This window comes from Mastigoproctus giganteus, chromosome 5 (assembly GCF_048544385.1).
Source record: "Mastigoproctus giganteus isolate SK-2022 chromosome 5, ASM4854438v1, whole genome shotgun sequence".
In the NCBI taxonomy this organism is placed as follows: domain Eukaryota; kingdom Metazoa; phylum Arthropoda; class Arachnida; order Uropygi; family Thelyphonidae; genus Mastigoproctus; species Mastigoproctus giganteus.
This window is the reverse complement of record NC_143579.1, coordinates 206,815,158-206,829,265: the sequence shown is the minus strand read 5'-3', so window position 1 is coordinate 206,829,265 and position 14,108 is coordinate 206,815,158. Positions and strand designations below refer to the sequence as shown.

At 38.9% G+C, this 14,108-nt stretch overlaps 1 protein-coding gene across 1 annotated transcript in view; it reads left to right on the top strand.

Annotated features, from left to right (window-relative positions):
- LOC150086035 (uncharacterized) overlaps positions 1 to 14,108 on the top strand; it is a 209,270-nt gene that overhangs the window by 154,384 nt on the left and 40,778 nt on the right. The window lies entirely within an intron of this gene.

Sequence of the window (14,108 nt, the reverse complement as noted above, 5' to 3'; positions counted from 1 at the left end):
ATCAGTACAGTATATGACATGTTTGTGCACGGTGAGTTCCAAGACTGCTGACACCTGAATAACAGCAAGTCCACGTGGAGGTTTGTCAGGAGTTACAATGGATGTTTACTGAAGATGGTGAGGTTGCACAAGGTGATAATGGCAGATAAAACATGGCTTCATTTTGTTCCAGAGAGTAAGCAAACAAAGCTTTGTTTGGAAGTCTATGTCATCACCAACACTGAAGAAACAAGTTTTGGCTTCTGCAGGAAAGGTTATAGTCATCTCTTTTTTGACATTCAAGGAATGGTTAGCAACATGTTTTGCCACATCATACAACTGTTACAGGATCTTACCACAGAACTATACTGCACAATTTGCAGGATCACATTCATCACAAATGATGACAACTGTACACAAGTGGGTGGTTGCTACATCACAACAATGCGAGACCTCACATTACTCATACTGCCATTGAGTACTTGGCCAGCATTAATGTCAAATGTGTTCCTCATCTTCTCTACAGCCCTGACTTTGCATCCTGATTTTTTTTATACTTCCATAGTTAAAGGAGCTGCGAGGAAAACATTTACACTTGTCAGAATAAGTTGTAAAGACATCAGAGTTTATTCTCAAATGCATGTCAAAAAATGGATTCGAAAAAAGGCATGTCAAGCGGCACGATGAAAAAAAGTATGTTGTGAAAAAAAAATTATGATAATTCTTTATTGAACACATTATTGATAATAGTGGTATATGATGCAAGAAAGCAAGCTTATATGGCATCTGCCAAAAACCTCCCACATCACTTATCTATCCCCTCCAAGAATTTATATAGTTCTTCCTTGAATTTATTTAACCTGTCCACTTTCTCAGCAACAAATGGAAGTTTATTTCAGCAATCAACCCTGCTAGTTGAAGGCAAATCTCTGAACGTCTATCCTGTAACTATCCTTCCTCAATTTGAATTTATAACCCCTCATGTGTAGTCTGAGTGAGAGAAAGAATGCCATCAGCATCAAGCTTGCGTAATCCATTCAAAGCCTTAAATGCTTCAATCAGATCACGTTACGGGGGGGGGGGGCTACTCTCCAGATGCTTCAAATTGCAGAGCTGAAGCCTGTCTTGGTAAGACCACCCTTTTTTTCCTGCACTAATCTCATTACCTTTCTGTGCACCTGTAACTGCAGATGTACATCCTTTCTAAAATGAGGCTTCCGAACTTGTAGCACTAATGAAGGTATGGTCTAACCATTGCCTTATATAATGGGATTATCACTTCCTTATCCCTGCTAGTTCTCGTATATCATAGACAAAACCTATCTGATCTTCTAGCAGTCTTCTTAATCCATTTTTAATGACCCTCTGTAGCACAAAGTCTAGTACAGCAAGGTCTGGCCGGCAAGACCTTTTCATTCTAGACTTCGCGCTATGGGGGGTCATTAAAAATGGATTACGAAGACTGCTTGAAGATTAAATATGTGAATAAAATCGTGTTGTGAATAAGTGATAAATATCATATAGACAAAACCTCCTGAGCTGTCATCGCAGCCTATCTGCACTGCTCAGAGAATTTCATATCTGATTGCACAATTGTCCCCAGGTCTCATTCGTTTTCCCATTCCCTGAGTGCATTACCACAAAGTTGATATGTTATTTCCGGGATACTGCTACCCATATGCAGTACCTTCCATTTGTCAATGTCAGCTGTTATTTCTCAGCTTATCGACCCAATTTTCCTAGATCTTGTTGCAATACCTCATCCTGATAACTGTCGTTAACCACCCAGCCAACATTTCTATCATCTGCAAACTTAATTGCAATGGCTGTTGTATTAGTAGTAGTAGTAGTAGTAGTAGTGGCATGTGATGCAAGAAAGCAAGTGTATGAGCTTATGCAGTATCAGCCAAAAAAAAAAATCACACCATTCCCTCCAAATGCCTATCCAGTTCCTCCTTAAATTTATTCAACCTATCAACTTCCATAACAACAGATGGAAGTTTGTTCCAACAATTAACCACCCACTGGCATGCTGAATTCTGATTCCCATCAGAATTCAGTGTGCTCAACCCATTCAAGGCATTATACACCTCAATCAGATCACCGCGCAGGTGCCTAGTCTCCAGCCACTGCAATTTGCAGAACTTAAGCCTCTCTTGGTAAGAGGATCCCTTCATTCGCCTCACCAATCTTGTTGCCCTTCTCTGCACACGCTCAAGTAAATCTACATCCTTCCTAAAATGAGGCCTCCAGACCTGTACACAGTACTCAAGGCGTGGCCTGACCATTGCCTTATACAGAGGGATAATCACCTTTTCCCTGCTAGCAAAATTCCAGTATATCTTTGACAAAACCCCATGACATGCCATGGCAGCGTGTCTGCATTGCTCAGAAAACTTCATATCTGACTGCACAATTACTCCCAGTCTTTTTCATTTTCTACCACCTTAAGTGTAGTACCACACAGTCGGTACGTTTCTCTGGGGTTACTTCTACCCATATGGAGTACTTTGCATTTGTCAAGGTTAAACTTCAGTTGCCACTTCTTAGCCCATCTGCCCAAATTATCTAGATCCTGTTGCAGTAGCACACTGCCATTACTGTCACTAATAACCCTGCCAACCTTTGTATCATCTGCAAACTTCGACATTAAGCCTGATATACCTTCATCAATACCATTGATAAATATACAAAACAACAGAGGACCCAACACCGAACCCTGTGGGACTCCACTAATAACATTAGTCCACGAACAGCAGCAATCATTGATTACCACCCTCTGTCTTCTCCCACTTAACCATCCTTTTATCCATTGTAGCAACTTACCCTTAATACCATTCTGCTCCAATTTGTACAATAGTCTTTCATGCGCAACAGTGTCAAAAGCTTTCCTGAAATCCAAATATATATCAATTATTTTTTGCATCCAGTTCCTTTGTAACCACATCATAATATCCTGTCAAATTTGTCAGACAAGCCTTTCCCTTAACAAACCCATGCTTTCTGAATTATTGCTGCTGTCTTGTCTAGATGATCCTGCAATGCATCTTTAACCAGTGACTCCATTATTTTATCCGGAACAGAAGTTAAACTAACTGGTCTGTGATTACTCGTATCACCCTTCGATTCCCCTTTGTGAATTGGGGATACATTTGCTCTCATAATTATGGCTAAGGGTTTGCTTAGTTGCTTTGCCGCCTCGTTTGATATAACTGGATAGATCCCATCCACCCCAGGTGCTTTTCTTATATGTTCTTGTTTATACTCCAGCACACTAATACCATGTCAGAAGAGTTTACAGGAAGCCATGAATACATTCATGAATTGTATTTAACAGTCATGCAGGCTTGAACCACAGTCCACTCAAAGTGCTACAGCACTCTTCGTGCTGACCACTAGGCTGTGTCACTGTCTCATCTCAATTGATGACATTTTTCAAAAAAATATTTGAAAAATGTATGAGATATGTTAAGTATTTTGTAGCCCGTGCTTATAATCTTGATTTCGTTAGCACCTTTAGCATTGACGGTGTAATTTTGAGGCATATCGAAGAAGACCGGGGTTTTATCAGCATTTCAAATTTGACTAAACTCATAGTTTCTTTTTTTCCTTAATTTCATCACATGTTGCTGTAAGTTAATCTTCTTGAAAGTCTGCAGGAAATTTTTGACAGATAGATGTTCGGTGCCTTAATGATAATCCACTACGATGCATGAGTCTATCGCACCAGCCGCGACTACCTTTAAAAATTATTTTCTCTATTCTGAGGGACTTGGCAATTTCTCTGGCTTTCAATTGCATGGCTTGTCGAGTGATGGGTAATCCTTTTGCGCATGTCTCCATTACAAAATGTATCACAGCTTCATTGACTTGGAAATCTTTCTTTCTTAAGCCCTATAAAGCACTTAGTTGTTGCTTTGCACGAAAATATGGAATTGCGATCATTTCTCCAATGACGAACATTTACTTCACTAATGTCGATCTGCAGCTCTTTCCGTGTTCTTTTGCATACACAATAACTTTTCGTTTCAGTGCGGCTTCATAGTGCAATCTTTTTGACATTTTAATGTGATGTAAGGGATCAAAATTAATGATATATAGTAACTCCACTTCTTACGTACTTTTGAAGATACAAACAAAACTTCCTAGTTTTCGTTGAGTGAGCTCCACTATAATGTAATAACGGTGGTTTCACATTTCGAAAGCACGTGAAATCACCCACACCACTTTATTCTCCAATGGAATTGGAGAATGCAATAATGGTCAAACTTGGTGGTGGGGTTTCCATGTAAAAAAAAAAGTGTGGTACTGTGCAAAGTGCAGGAAAATTCGAAAAAAAAAACTGTAATTGTAAGACACCATCGATTCTAAGATGCACCCTGTTTTTAGAGACATTTATGGGGGGGAAAAAGTGCATCTTAGAATAGAAGTACGGTAGCTAAATAGCATTTAATTAGCAAAAAGTCATTTACTTTTCATTTCTGTTAATCACAAAAAAAATAATAAAATCAATATTAAAGGTGGGGGGAATGCCTGAAATGCAGTGCAATGTGTACATTACCTAACTTGTTTATTTGTTTTAAATGAGGACCCCTTATTTGAAAGGTGTTAGAATCTATAGTGTTCTGGTACTGTGTGGGTCAGAATATAGAATACTGATGTTCATTTTTGTAGATTTTTAATTTTTAAGACTGCTGGTTTATATAACATATTTTTGTACCAAAAGAAAAACACGAAGAAAACATTGAAGTTTAACATTGACAAATGTAAAGTACTACATATGGGAAACAGCAACCCCAGAGCAACGTATCAATTCTGTGGTACTACACTGACAGTGGTAGAGAATGAAAGGGACCTGGGGGGTGGTTGTGCAGGCAGATATGAAGTTCTCTGAGCAGTGCAGACGGGCTGCAAGAGTAGCTCATGGTGTATTGTCAATGATATATAGGAATTTTTCTAGCAGGGATAAGGAGGTGATTATTCCCTTGTATAAGGCAATGGTCAGGCCACACCTAGAGTACTGTATACAGGCCTGGAGACCTCATTTCAAGAAGGATGTAGAGCTGCTGGAACGAGTACAGAGAAGGGCAACAAGATTAGTGAATGGAACAAAGGGGTGCTCTTACGAAGAAAGGCTTAAGTTTTGCAAATTACAGTGTCTGGAGACTAGGCAGCAGCAAGGTGATCTGATAGAGGTGTACAAAGCCTTGAATGGTTTGAGCATGCTCAATGCTGATGGGATTCTTCCTCTTGCTCAGAATAATCACCTGAGAGGGCATAAATTCAAATTGAGGAAAGACAGATGTAGGATAGATGTGCGAAAATTTGCCTTTAGCCAGTGGGTGGTTGGTAGGTGGAACAGACTTCCATCCCTTGTCGTGGAAGTTGATAGCCTAAATAAGTTTAAGGCTCGGCTGGACAGGTATTTCAAACGAACAGAGGGGTGAAGTGGAAGTGGTTATTTTTTATTTATTTATTTTACTTTAATTTTTTTGGCTGATGCTGCATAAGCTTGCTTTCTTGCATCAAATGCCTCTACTAATGCTAATGACCGAATATGGAATTATATTCAGAACATTTTTCTAATCATGCTTTTTGATTAAAGTGTTATGTTTTTTTAACTATTTCTAACACATTTATATGCTTTCCTTCCTTTGTGAATGTAATTATAATGTTTACGACACTGTAACCGTAGACAAAATTTTCTCTGCTAGTTTCTAAATACTTATGTTTATATATTTGCTTGATTTTTTTGCTAGTCTTTAAATGATCTGGAACTGTGATTCAGATTGAATCTCAAAATAATTTGTATACAAAACAGTATAATTCAGTTTATTGCATTTACTGAAGGACAGTAAATGCAATAACTGAATTATATTTTGTATTTAAGTTATTTTGAGGCTGCATGGTATTTTAAGATACATACTGAATTGTATTAGATGTAATTTATAAACTTCTATACAGTACATGGTGTGATCAAAGATTTTGGAGAACAAACTAATATTTGGGATATGATGAAGCTTACTGGCTGTTTAAGTGGATCTTCTTCAAAGTAGTCTTCTTGAGCATAAGCCTCGGGCTTCCTTGCACCATATAGCTAGTAATAATAATAATAATATAAAGTACAATATCAGTCTTCTTGACAATATGTGCAAATTCCAAAGCTTTTGTGACTTCTGAAGAATTCCTGATGGAAACTGCTAATAGTTTCTGTGTCATGTTCTGAGTAATTTCCTCATTTGCAAATCTGTAGCCTTTCAAGGTTTTGAGTTTGGGAAAAAAACAAACAAAAAAAATAATGATGATCACATGGGGCTAAATACAGTAAATATGGTGGAGAGGAGACCAGAGTGATTCAGTGCTTTGAAGAAGTTTTTTAAGTGTGCTTTGTCATTGTTGCAAGTGCCATTTTCTCCAAGCAGCATCATGCAATCTCTGTAGGACTGTTTTGTAGCATTCCTGTTTGACCATGCCAGATAATGAACAATGCCTTGTAAGTCAAAACTACAATAAGCATGACTGTAAGGGTGGAAACACACTATTATCACTTCACGTGCCTTCACTTGTATACATGTCTAGAGTCAAATGTGGGGGAGCTATATTTAACAATTAGCATAGTGCTAATCACAGCGGTGGAGAGCAACATTATGATTGGCTGTATTCACAAAATAACACGTCGGGCTTCAAGGTCGCATGACATTGTCAGGGAGTCAGATTTTTCTGTTCAAACAGAAATTTCGTTAGACGTAACCATGTGACAAGAGGAAAATGGAGGAAATGCTAATAGAAAATTTAATTTGAAGTAAATAATGTTTTGAGCGCACAAGTAAGAATATCCGAAATCAAATAACATCAAGGGCATTGCATCTGTGCCTATTCCGAAGCATACTTACCGCAAATGTCCAGTCACGGCACCTCCGTAGCCGGGTGGGCAGGAGCAGCAGTGCGTAGCACACGCTTCTTGATTAGACCAGGGTTCGAGCCCGTGACCACCAAATACGGAGAGGATGCGGAGAGGTCAGGGAATGACCACCACATATCCCCGGAGCAATATGGCCTTAGTTGCTAATGCTCCTAAAAAACCAAATAACAAACAAACATGTCCAGTCACAGGGACGCTCAAAATTGGCCAAAGGAGGAAACTAGATCAACAGAATTCCAATTAACAAATTGAGAGGATGAACAAGTTGATCATTTCAATTTGAACAACTCATACATAACAATTTCTTACAAGTTCGAGTTTTGGGGTTGAGAAGAAGTTTTTTGTAATTAAATTTCATTAAAAATTTTTTTGTTTCATATTTTGACAGAATAAATCCTTGTTCAAAATTAAACTTGCAGTATTTCAACTTTCCTTAAACATACAACTAATTTTTCCTGAGCGCTGATTGAATTTCGAAATTGCGTATTTTGCCCTTGAATGTCATCCGTAATTGGATTATATAGGAAATTAAATTCTTCTTTATCCATCCAAACAGCCAACACGCTTGATCTTTTTCTCACAAACAACCCTTCTAAGTACACTGTCGAAGTGATTGGTCCTTTAAGCAACTTAGATCACAACTTGGTGATTGTCTTTTCTCCAATGGAGCCTTTATCTCATGGCTATTCCCAACCTCGTGTTTTGGTATTACAAGAATGCCAAATAGGATGACCTGCAAGTTTCCTTTTCTTTTCCTTGGTCGGATTACTGTTTCAAAACTTCTGATGTCAACATTTGCTCAGATTGTGTCAGTGAAATTATTCTTGTAGGAATGGAATCCTTTATCCCACACTCCACTTTAAAATCTCATCCTTTATCTAAACCTTTGTTTTCCAATAAATGTGCTAAGACTGTTCAAGAGAAGAATGTTGCATATTGTAATTGGCTTGTTTCCAATTCTTCAGTTTCATTTTCTGCCTACACCAAAGCTCACAACAATTGTAAAGCAGTTATTAATCAGTCCAAACTAGATTTTTTACACGGGCTAAGAGTAGAAAACTTGCTTCTTGCCCTAATAGTAGCTGAGCATTCTGGTCTCTTGCCAAAGGCTGCAACTTTTGCCTCATCTCTCCACTCACCTCTATCAGAACCAGATGGTTCTGTTGTCACTTCAGCCAAGGATGAAGCTGACCTGCTAGCATCCCATTTTTCTTCCAACTCATGTATTAATGATCTTGGTAAAACACTTCCCACCATTCCCAACACACTCCATTCAATGCCTCTTGTGGTCTTCCGTCAAAAGGATGTGAGAAGGATTTTGACGAATCTTGATGCTAAGAAAGCTCCAGGTCCTGATGGTATTTCTCCACTTGTTCTCAAAACCTGTGCTCCTGAACTTACTCCTGTCCTTTGCTGCCTTTTTTTACTTTCTTATTCCAAAGGTGTTTTTCCTTCTGCTTGGAAATTTGCTCATATCCAGACAGTTCTTAAAAAGGGTGACAAATCTCTCCCCTCCAATTATCGTCCCATTGCAGTTACTTCTACTCTTTCTAAATTAATGGTGGAATCAATTAACCTCCAACTCTTAAACTACATAGAAACCTTCTGTCTGATCAACAATCGCCAGTATGGATTCCGTCAGTGTCGATCCACTGGTGATATTCTGGCTTATGTTACCCATTTATGGACTAATTCAATGGAAAGGTTTGGTGAAACACAAGCAGTTGCTCTCTTGACATCTCAAGGGCTTTTGATCATGTTTGGCATAAAGGTCTCCTAAACAAGCTTCCATCTTATGGTTTGCCAACTGTTTTTTGTAATTGGTTATCCAGTTTTCTCTCTGATCGCTCACTGAGGGTGATGGTAGATGGCTCTGTCTTCTAACTTCTCCACTAATGCTGGTGTCCCCCCACGGTTCAGTTCTTTCCCCCACTCTTTTCTTCTTGTATATTAATGACCTTCTTCAATCGACTGGAAATCCTATCCATAGTTTTGCCGATGATAACACATTGCACAGTGGAATGCAATGTGCCGATGATAGCACATTGCATTCCACTTTCCATTTTGAGAAACCTTGCCTTGCTCAATCAGCTTCAAATTCTCGAATATCCGCTGCCAATTCCTTAAATCCCAATCTACAGGTAATTCTCCATTGGGGCAAAGACAACTTAACTGATTTCAATCTTTCTAAAACTCAGTCTTGTCTTATATCTTGCAAAAAGGATTCTTCTGCTCCTACCCTTATCTTTGGTGACACTCCGATTTCTCTCTTTTGGGGATTACCCTGACTTCTAATCTCTCTTGGCACAAGCATATTACAAATATTGCTTCCTCTGCATCTAAAAAACTTGGTTTTCTCTTTCACTCTCGGCATTACTTTTCTTCCAAACAGCTGTTCACTCTGTAAAAATTGGAAATCCAACCTACCATGGAATATTGTTCACACATCTGGGGCGGTGCCCCCAAAACCTCTCTCAGGCTTCTGGATTCCATTAAGAAGAGGGCAGTTAAGTTAATTAATTACTCATCTCTAACAGAGTCTTTCCACTCGCTGTCTCATAGACATACTGTTTTTGCTGCATGCCTTTTCTACAGATACTTCCATGCATACTGTTTTTCTGAATTGGCTTATATAATTCCTGCTCTCTCTTTTAAAACCATCCAAACACGTGCTGCCACCGTCCCACATCCATTTCCTGTCCAACTTCAAACTCACAGAACCAACTTTTCATCTTCCTCGTTTATTCATTCAACTGCCACTTTCTGGAACAACCTTCCTTCATACGTATTTCCTGAAAATTACAATCTGCAGAAGTTCAAGTCTAATATCAACAAATATCTTCTCTCGTCTTCTCAACCTCCAACCCAAGCACAGTACTATAGGTTCTAATACCTCTTGTGTTGGCCCCGGGTGCCAAGCGATTGTTATAGAGTGTTTTTCTTTTTGTGCTTAAAGTCAGATTATCTAAAAGCGATTTATACTTCTTTTAAGTTCCTATCCTTAAGAAATTTATTTATTTAATAACAGCTCCTGTTACAAAAGTACTTGGACACAGCAAGGAAGAAAAACCTTCTTTCTTTATTTTTTTTTACTTCTATTACTAACCCTACTACTTTATGCTTGGTCACACCAGGCACTGCTCCTGCCTTCCTTTGGCAGGGCCAGAAACCTTGGCAGAAAAGCTAAGAAAAGCGTCGCAACCCAAAAGGTTGAAAACCACTTCCTCAGCGACAGATTTTCCTGCATTTCTTATAATGCACTCTCTTGCAGATCAGCCTCTCGGTAAACTCTCTCCGTTCCTTATCCAGAGAAGATGGTCGAGACTGCAATCAGGGGACCTTCTAGTGGAAGCAATGAACCATAAACATTCGGAAAAACTGCTAAAACTTACAAACTTTGCTGGCATTCCCGTAAAAGTTTCTCTCCGTGCAACCCTAAATACATCTAAGGGTGTTATATCCAGCTGGGATCTATTGAATGTCATGGAGGAGGAGATAACACAAGAGCTTCAAGAACAAAATGTCTGCTGTGAAAAGAATTATGGTTAAAAGAGAAAATACACTTACACCTACAAGGAATATTATTCTAACCTTTAACATGCCAAATCTACCACTATTGATAAAAGCAGTCTATCTACTTTGTCACATTAGACCCTGCATTCCTAATCCACTGAGATGTTTTAAGTAACAAAAGTATGGCCACTCTCAAACGGCATGCAGAGGAAACCAAGTTTGTCTTAACTGTGGGTCCTCTGACCACACCCAAAGTCACTGGCAAAATAAATGACTTTCCCCAACTGTAAAGGAAACCATCCTGCTTATTCAAGATGACAGATGGAAAACTGAAAAGAAAATCGTTAAATATAAGATCGAAAATAAAGTAAGCTTTCAAGAAGCAAGGAAATTAATTGCTCCCAGTATGAATAAACATACGTATGCCAATATTGCACAAAAATATCAATCAGTGGCCACCCAAATTGATGTTACAGTCCCTTCAAACACCTCAATCTCTGACTGGGCTCGGACTGTTCTCACTCAGCAACAGTCGAATATCTCGAAACAGTTGAACCAGGTAACTGGTACTGCACTTACAGTACCAGTTACATCTCCTTCTTCACCCGAGTGATTGCTTCTATATCGAATAATCGAAGCTCAAATTTAAAAAAGAATATCTTTCTTCTCAAAAAAAGACAAACCAAAGCCTGAACACCATAAGCCAGCCATATTAAAGAAACACTCAGATACAGCTTCTACTAAACACCAGTAATGCCTTACATTCTACAATGGAATTGTAGAGGATATTCTAGCAACCTTAATGATATTCAAGTCTTAATTGACCACTACTCTCCAGTTGGTTTCTGTCTACAAGAAATCTACCTAAAGTCTCAAATTTCTACCAACATAAAGAACTTTTTTATCTATCGACAAGATTGTAATACTTCAAATGGGGCCCGTGGGGGTCGTGGCCATTTTGGTCAGTACAAAGATCCCGACCAAACAAATTGTTTTGCAAACTGAAATTGAAGTTATTGATACGTTTGATAGCCCAGATTGCATTAACACTAGTATCAATCTATCTCCCACCAAGTCGTACCTTCTCTTACCAAGATCTTGAAAATCTTCTAATGCAGTTACCTTCCCATCTATCTGTCTCTTGGAGGATTTCAGTGACCATCACCCCTTATGGTGATCAACTAAATTAGATAGACATGGCTGACTAATTGAAACCTTTCTGGATAAGGAAAAACCTTACTGTTCTTAATACTGGTGCACCCACTCACATACAATTACCAACTGGACAAACTTCTGCAATCGATCTATCAATATGCTCCCCGATTCTGTTTCCAATCATAGAATGGTCTGTTATGGACGATCCCATGGGCAGTCACCATTTTCTGATTATTTTGATCTGCTCACAACCACCATTAGCCATGGATCAAATTTCAATCAGTTGTCACCCTGGATGAGGAATATATACAAACACAGTCGATAGATGAAGCCACAGATTATATCACTTTTAAATATTCAATTTCATCGTTGAATCCCCAGTCTCGATGGCAACTTAACTATTGGTGGAATGAAGACTGCAGAAAAGTAAAGAAGTTAAAAAATAAAGCATGGAATTTATTTCGTAGATCCCCACAGCTAATATTATCAACTACGAGAAGCCAAAGACAAAAGCATGTCTCATTCAAAGGCAAGCCAAGAAGAATTCTTGGATTCGGTTTGCATCTGCCATAAACAGAAACAGGTTAATATGGAAGAAAATTAGGCAAATTTCCAACTACCCCCTTTGCCAATTCTTTCATGGAATGGGCAGGAACTCTCTGCTCCTGAGGACATAGCAAATGTCTTGGGCAAAACCTTTGCCCAAGTTTCAGCAGCATCAACTTATTCTCCAGATTTTCAGAAAATAAAGACCAAGACTGAACAATGAGCCATCAACTTTCGAACCTCAGTTTTCCTTCCATATAACCAGCCTCTTCAATAGCGTTAACTTCTACATGCCATTAAAATAACATGCAACAGTGCCGCTGGGCCAGATGGAATATCTTAAATCATGTTACAAAACCTTGGTGACAAAACTTTACAATTACTGCTGGTCTACTATAACCGAATATTTATGGAAAACATTTATCCCAGTTCTTGCCTTTTTGAAACCCTGAAAAGACCCTACCGGTCTGTATAATTAACGACCAGTTTCCATCTCCAGTTGCCTTGGTAAGTTACTTGAAAAAAATTATCCATAATTGACTTGTTTGGATCATTGAAACACAACACCTAATGAGTAATAATCAGCATGGCTTTCGTAAGAACAGATCCTCCTTAGATCTCATGATCAGGGCCGAGTCTGCAATTCGCAATGCCTTCGTAAAAAATGAACATCTTGTTATGGTTTCCGTAGACATAGAGAAGGCATTTGACACTACCTGGCGCCATGGCATTTTCAGTGACCTCCATGCTCTTGGTCTACGAGGCAACCTTCCTATATTCCTCAGGAATTTTCTCCAGAATTGTTCATTTCAAGTTCGATACCAGAACTTGCTTTCCATGATATTTTTATAAGAAGAAAGAGTGCCATAAGGTTCTGTACTGAGTGCAACCCTCTTTGCCCTTAAAATTGATGCCATCACAAAAGAACTTCCAAATACAGTTGAGACCTATCTTTATGCGGATGATTTCTCCATTTCTTGCCACTCTCAGAATATGAGATCCATTGAACAGCAATTGCAGATATCCTTGAATAAAGCCCAAAGGTGGGCAAGACTCAATGGCTATCATCTGTCTCAGCAGAAAACTGTTGCAGTCCACTTTTGTAATCAACGAAAAATGCATACAGATCCTGAACTTCAGATGTCAAACTTTACTATTCCAGTGACTAACAATACCAGATTCTTGGGATTAATCCTTGACAGAAAATTAAATTTTTTTGAGCACATTAAATCTGTGTGTACTTCCTGCCTCAAAAAACTGAACATACTCAGAGCTTTATCTGCCTTGTCTTGAGGAGCAGACCATACATCTTTGCTGCTCTTATATAGAGCACTGATCAGATCCCTTTTGGATTATGGTGCTCCAATCTATGATTCTGCCCGAAAGAGTACACTACACTGCACTGGCTGGATCCTCTAGTGCATTGTGGATTGCCCTTGGTGCTTTCAGGACATCTCCTACCCATAGTTTATATATTGAAGCTCATGAGCTCCCTCTTTGCCTCCGCAGGAAAACACTACTTCTTAAGTATGCAGCCTGAATACAAAGTTGCTGTCAGCATCCTATTGAGCCATACCCTTTAATCCACCACTTCAAAACCTCTATAGAAATAAACCCAGTAAAATAAGACCGGCAGGCTTACACCTAATTGAATTAACACAGAGTTGGAATGTTCCTAATGTCAACAGGCTACAAGTAATGAAATGCTCTCATCCACCTTGGATACCTCCTCCTCAATTAACCTGCGATACTTATCTTCACAAGTGGGGAAAGAATCACCTACCATCATTCAACGTGAACCAACGCCATGCAAGCCATATTCAGAAATATGCTAATTTATTGTCAATATATACTGATGGCTCCAAATCACATTCAGTCATTGGAGCAGCAGCATTTCCCTGCTGCCCTTCCACCTGAGTATAGCAGCTTCTCTGCAGGACTTCATGCAATAAAATTAGCTTTGGAAAACCTGAATCTGTACCCTTCTTTAAAA